The sequence below is a fragment of the Aulostomus chinensis genome, chromosome 11, assembly GCF_037954235.1.
Source record: "Aulostomus chinensis isolate RoL2024-O1b breed Wild chromosome 11, RoL_Achi_v1.0, whole genome shotgun sequence".
Lineage (NCBI taxonomy): Eukaryota > Metazoa > Chordata > Actinopteri > Syngnathiformes > Aulostomidae > Aulostomus > Aulostomus chinensis.
In genome coordinates, this window is record NC_141330.1 from 23,966,244 (window position 1) to 23,972,429 (window position 6,186).

The following is a 6,186-nucleotide window of genomic DNA, read 5'->3' on the forward strand; positions in this document are numbered from 1 at the left end:
AGTGTTTGCTTGGAAGGAAAACCTGCATACACACAGCCCTCCATGGCACATGATTGCCCACCCCTGCTCTAATCCCTCTAACCCAAATTGCAGAAATTAACCTAGTTATCTAGGTTGGGCTTTTTTTTCTGTCACAGTTGTCCTCTCCTTTCACATTATTATGCTAGAATTATCAGCTGACTTGACAGCCTTATCTTCCCATTCAGTGGCTTTAACTTTATGTCCCTAGGTACTTGGTGATCAGTTGCATCCCCTCATCAAAAGTCCAACTGGCAGTTGGGTATTAACGTCTCACTCAGTTTATGTCTCATTACCGTTTCCATGGCATTGTGCTGACCAACCCCTTTATGATTTCTCTAGGGGTAGCATAAGATTTGGCCTGTGGGTACCAGAAGCTCCAGTCCTAGCAGAAGAATGCCAAAAAGCAGGCAGAGATCAAGAAAACCAAGGTCATGACTAGAAGGCAGCAGCAAGGGCTGCTTTAGTTTACACATGCACTGTGTGTTGGGTACGTGTCCACGCAAAATATATCGACAAAAGAGTTCACTATTACCAAAAAAAAAAAAAGTATAGGTGAAACACGATCCCAGTAGACTGACGTAACTCCCACCATGGTTTTTGAGAAAATGTATGTCAAAACTGCAATGTGCATGTAACAAATCATCACTCATCACATTTAATTTAAGGTCAAGTCAATTTCATTTGTAGGGCAGCACGGTGTTGCACTGGTCAGCACTGTCACCTCACAGCAAGAAGTTTCCAGGTTCGGGTCCCAGCTCGGGCAAAGAATCTTTCTGTGTGAGTCTCCATGTTCTCCCTGTTCCTGTGTGGGTTCTCTCTGGTACTCCAGCTTTCTCACAGTCCAAATACATGTAATTGGGCCCCAGGCTGATTGATACTCTAAAATGACTGTAGGTATGACTGTGAGTGTGAATGGTTGTCTGTCTATATGTGTTGGCCCTGCGATGGACTGGGATCCTGTCCAGAGTGAACCCTACCTCTCGCCCAAAAGCCGCTGGGATAGGCTCCAGCCCCCCTGTGGCCCTTAACAGGATAAGTGGAAGAAAATGGATGGATGGATGAATTTCATTTGTTGCACCAAATCACAACAAAAGTTATCTCATGACGCACTCACAGAGTGAGGGTCTGTGCCAATATTTCCTGCCTTTCCAAACCTCTCAAATGATCACACACACTGTGCCGAGATTTTTCCAGGTGAACAGTGCAGGAATGAAAATGGGCAGAGGTGCAAGTGCTTTCTTTTCTTTCCACAATCCTCTCTCCACAAATGTTGGTTACTTTCTGAATGGTGCTGCATTTGCAGCCTCACAGTTGTAAAAAAAAATAGAGCTAATAGATTTTGGGCTCTACCCATCAAATGTTGATCTAATTACCTGCGTGTTTTCTCTAAATGCAATGTTGCCTTTACCCTGTCAACCAGTCTCCTGTCCCATTAATTGTATGTTCCCCTGTTATGTGACATCCACCTCCTCAACTCCACTGTGAAAGTAGTCCCTCATCAAGTGAGTACAAGTTAGAATCATCAACAGTGCGTATTATGTCCCGGCAGGCAAGAAGAACAGCCATCTTGCCTTGCTCTGCTTGTATATCTGGATTAACTGATATCATTTTAAGAGTTCATTTTGTGAACTGCAAAAACCTCATTAGATGCCAAGTAGAGTAAAGCCATTTTTGTTAACATGTTTTTCTTCCTTGATTGTTTGCTAATTTTTCTCTTTATTTTTCTTTCACACACTGTCAGATACAAATGCCAGGCTTGAGGACATTTCAGCAGCACTTTGGAAGCAAACATTTGAAGTCCCTGATGCCTCCAGAGTTGGCTTGTGTGGAAGAGTAGCACTTCACCTCCTCCAGTAAGACAGTTGGCTCTGATACAAGTACAGCTTCTACATTTTCCCCAGTTCGAGTCCTTAAATACCGGGTGATACTGATACCAGTCTGATACTTAGAATGACTATTGTGTGCTGATGTGTAAATATATCAGTTAAATCATCACAACGTTTTAGCCATTTCACTCTCACAGTTTTCACAAGCAAACTAATCCAAATCCCAATCCCAATGATCCAGTTTTAAAACTACAGCAGTAAAATGAAAGACTCATATGAACGACAGTTTATCAAGAGTATATAACTTTTGAAAAGGAAAACGGGACTGCATCTCTGTGTTAGTGAATCTTTGTTTTTTGTTAACCAGGATGTCACTTGCACCAGCAAGCCCAAAATCACACACACACACACACACACACACACACACACACACACACACACACACACACTCCTAAATAGGAATGAAATGCACGACTGCAGGCTTCTATAAATGAGAGCAGAGTCAGCACCAGCAGTGTGACACAATGTGGAAAGTACCAAGTTTATTTTGACTGATGGTAATCATTCGAATTGTGCTTTGATTGGTACATAACTTCAGGGTCAGCTCAGGACATCTGTAATTGAGGTAGAGATGGTTTTCATTTTGTAGAAATGGTACTTTACTCTCTTTCCATGTGTTTTTTTTTTGCGGGTTAAGGTTATGCAATTCATCCACCAACTGCCACGTGCTAGAATAAAAATACATTCCATCCCTGGTTGTATTCCATCTACAAGTCTGAATATCTGAAAATACTATTTATACAGAAAAAGCTTGTTCTTGTCTCTGTCACTATTAAACCATCTCAGAGCTCACATTGTTTACGTACTTTGATTTACAGAAAATATGAATCAGTGCTAGGTGACCTGACCAATGGACAGTTCTAAACTGAATCAGTGTGTTTAAGTCATCTGCATCTAAATTAAAAAAAAAAATGAAACATACTATTCATTTTTGACTAAAGTAATTTTCTATGTCATCAGAGGTGGAGTATTTTATAGTTTATTAAATTTATTCAGAATTTGGCTTTCATAATGAACTCAAACCTTCATTTAAAATTGCTTTGTTCAGCATTCATACTTCCATGTCTTTTAGCAGAGTTATAGAACGTGACCAGAGAGGGCACTGTAAGCCTGCTCAACCCCTTTCCAGACTTCTTTTTTTTTTTTTTAAACTGCTGCATTTAACATCATGGTCATATGAGAGTTTTGCTGAGTAAATTAGGATGACGGTAACAATTTTCACCAGGTGTCAAAAATGATGACAACAACAGCTGCTCTTAACTCCCAGTTTGTCTTTGTGATAATGCTGAGTGGTATTTGGTAATCATTTAGTCCATCACTGTTGTCAGCTGTGTATCTCTGTAGCTCTCAGTGGCATGTTTGAAAAGTTTCCAATTTGAGTATCAGAGTTGTCTCTTCAGTATGATGCGAAAACAAACTTTGATTCAGGCAATTGTGCTTGGGTTTTTAATTTAGTATCGCTACCTTTCTTGCATACGAACAATGTTTAAATCAATAGAAGGGAAATTTGTAACATATTTTCACTTTGTTGATAATTGTAGCTTTCTCAGTGCAATGTGATGTTACCAGTTTTTAATAAAGATACTAATTTTTATTAGAAAATAAAATTCATAGAAAAATCTTTTAAAAATATTTTTATACTTATTTATATGCAAAATTAGGAGTCAATATACCATTGTGTTTTGCGATTCTTTTGACTTTTTTAATTAAAAGTACAAAAACTATACGTAGTAATTTTCTCAGGCAGCTGCATCGTATATATTTTAAAAGGCCTCATTGTAGCTGGACCTGTAAAAATTGTACGTGGTCACTCTGCCTATTTATTTTTTTCCTATCAAATCCTAGTAAAATACTCTTCATACATTATTGCCACTATTACAGATGCATACTTGGATAGCATTGTGGAATTATAGTTATAAGAATAGTGATAAAATATGTGGTATATTTCTAAGACAGGTTATTTAAATTACAATGACATTTTGTCATGGCTGGAGCCTATCCCAGCAGCTACAGGTGAGAAGGGGGGTTCACCCTGGACAGGTCACCAGTCCATCACAGGGCCAACATACAGAGACAAACAACCATTCACACTCACATTCACACCTACAGTCAATTTTGAGTATCCAATCAGCCTAGTCCCCAATTGCATGTCTTTAGGCAGTGGGAGGAAGCCGGAGTACCCAGAGAGAACCCACGCAGACACAGGGAGAACATGCAGACTCCACACAGAAAGATCCTGTGCCCAAGCCGGGACTCAAACCCGGAACCTTCTTGCTGTGAGGCGACAGCGCTGACCACTGCACCACCGTGCAGCCCTAAATTTGAAATGAAATGATCCAAATTTAAGCAGTTTTGGAAATCCCATAGTTCCTATAACAGACATTTTCCAGACCCACCTCACCCGTAGAGCCATCGGCATTGCTGGTGACTCTTCCCACCCCTCTCACTCCCTCTTCAGCCTCATGCCCTCAGGGAAGAGGTACCAGAACCTCCAGGCCCAGTCCTCAAGACTGCTAAACAGTTTTTTCCTCCAGGCTATCAGGAAGCTGAACTCCAACTACCTTTCCCCTCTGCCCCCTGCCCCTGGACTCTAACACACTCACTACACCACATACAAGGATAGACTGGTGCTGCTACTGGAGGAGGATACAGACATGAAGAGGCTCAAGCTGCCACCCGTAGCACCACCTGCTCACATCCCCGTCTGTCCATCAGTCTCTTCCCTTTCTCTCCCTCTTTATCTCTGCCCCTCTATTTCCTTCTTCCTCCATTATCTGTCTTTGTCTCTGCCCCGCTCTCCTGCTCTCTTTCCCCCCAACCGGTCAAAGCACATGGCTGTTTCCACTGAGCCTGGATCTGCTCGACATTCCTGCCTGTTAAAAGGAAGTTTTTTGTTGCTGTTGTTGCAGGATGTACTTGGTCATGGAGAATTGTTGGGTGTAAATTGATTGAGGGAGTGTGGTACTAGACCTGCTCTACCTGTAAAGTGTCATGAGATAACTTTTGTTGTGATTTGGCGCTATATAAATAAAATTGACTTGACTTGGCTTCACCCCAGCTGCTCTGCCGCCACTTTTTTACTTTGTACCTAGTTTGTTATTTATCTTATTTTACCTTATTCTATTGTATTTATTTTATCCTATTTACTTGTACTTTTTGTACTTTTTTATGTTTTATATTTATGTATACCTTGGGAAGGGAGACACCCTTTTTCTCTATTCCTCTGTATGTCTGATATAGAGTGATTGACAATAAAACTCTTTGAATCTTGAATTATGAACTATGAAACATATGAAACTCTAACAACACTACATGCTATATTTTCCCTGCTTAAAGAATCTTTCATTATGCACCCCTTGTAAACATCAGTGTTTTCAATCTTAAACCTTATGAATAATGTAATGTTGTGGCCAATACCAAGCCAAAATGACCACAATAATATCACGAGGGTTATATTGTAACTGATAACGCTCCCACGAGATAAACTGTTTGTGCAAATGGAGTGCATATCTTCCCAACCTTGGATTATTTGATAAATGTCTATGATCTATATGGAGGATATCATTATCTATTCCATTCAAGCTGAATCATGGAGCATTGACAGGTACAGATCAAGCTATTACAAGCTACAAACTCTAAATCTATTTAGATTGACAGCCAGGTACCCTTGGGGCAGGTTTGTGTTTATATGTTCCAATCTGGAAACATTTGAGCTATCAGTTTCCATGACAGTCGATGGTCTTGTGGGACTGCAGAGCCTGTTCAAGTTAAAATGAGTGAAACCCTAGCTATGCTCACCTGTGGAATTGTAGACTTAAGACTTGACTTTTTACAAACTCTTTGATTGATATTTTGCTCTGTATTGCATGTTTCAAATTGGAAATTCTACCTGCTATTGTCCCAGAAAATACTGCATAGTACGTCATAATATGAGGAGACTCGGGTTGATGTTCATTAGGCAATTAAAGTAGTCATTTCTAAAACCACTCATACATGTTTGTTGATTAGATTGATGATTTCACTGTTTGGACTCGTGAGTTAGGTGTGTGCGTGTGTGCCAGAGAGAGAGAGAGAGAGAGAGAGAGAGAGAGAGAGAGAGAGAGAGAGAGAGAGAGAGAGATTTGTCAGGTCAAGGTGTCTGGGCCATGCCTTGACAAAGAGAAGGCTTCACTTTCTGCACTGCTATCTGGTCTGCTCTTAAGTAGGTTGCAAGCTTGAAATCTTTCCTTGAGGGAAAATCATTTACTTTCCGTTCAAGTTTGTGCATTTCAGCCCCACA

General features: G+C 40.4%; 1 long non-coding RNA gene across 1 annotated transcript; it reads left to right on the forward strand.

The window, feature by feature from the left end:
• Window positions 1–365: 365 nt before the first annotated feature.
• LOC147253808 (uncharacterized) lies at window positions 366–2,557 on the forward strand. The gene is made up of 3 exons (XR_015118602.1): window positions 366–508; window positions 709–798; window positions 1,763–2,557. It is a non-coding gene; the product is annotated as an uncharacterized LOC147253808 (long non-coding RNA).
• Window positions 2,558–6,186: the final 3,629 nt, after the last annotated feature.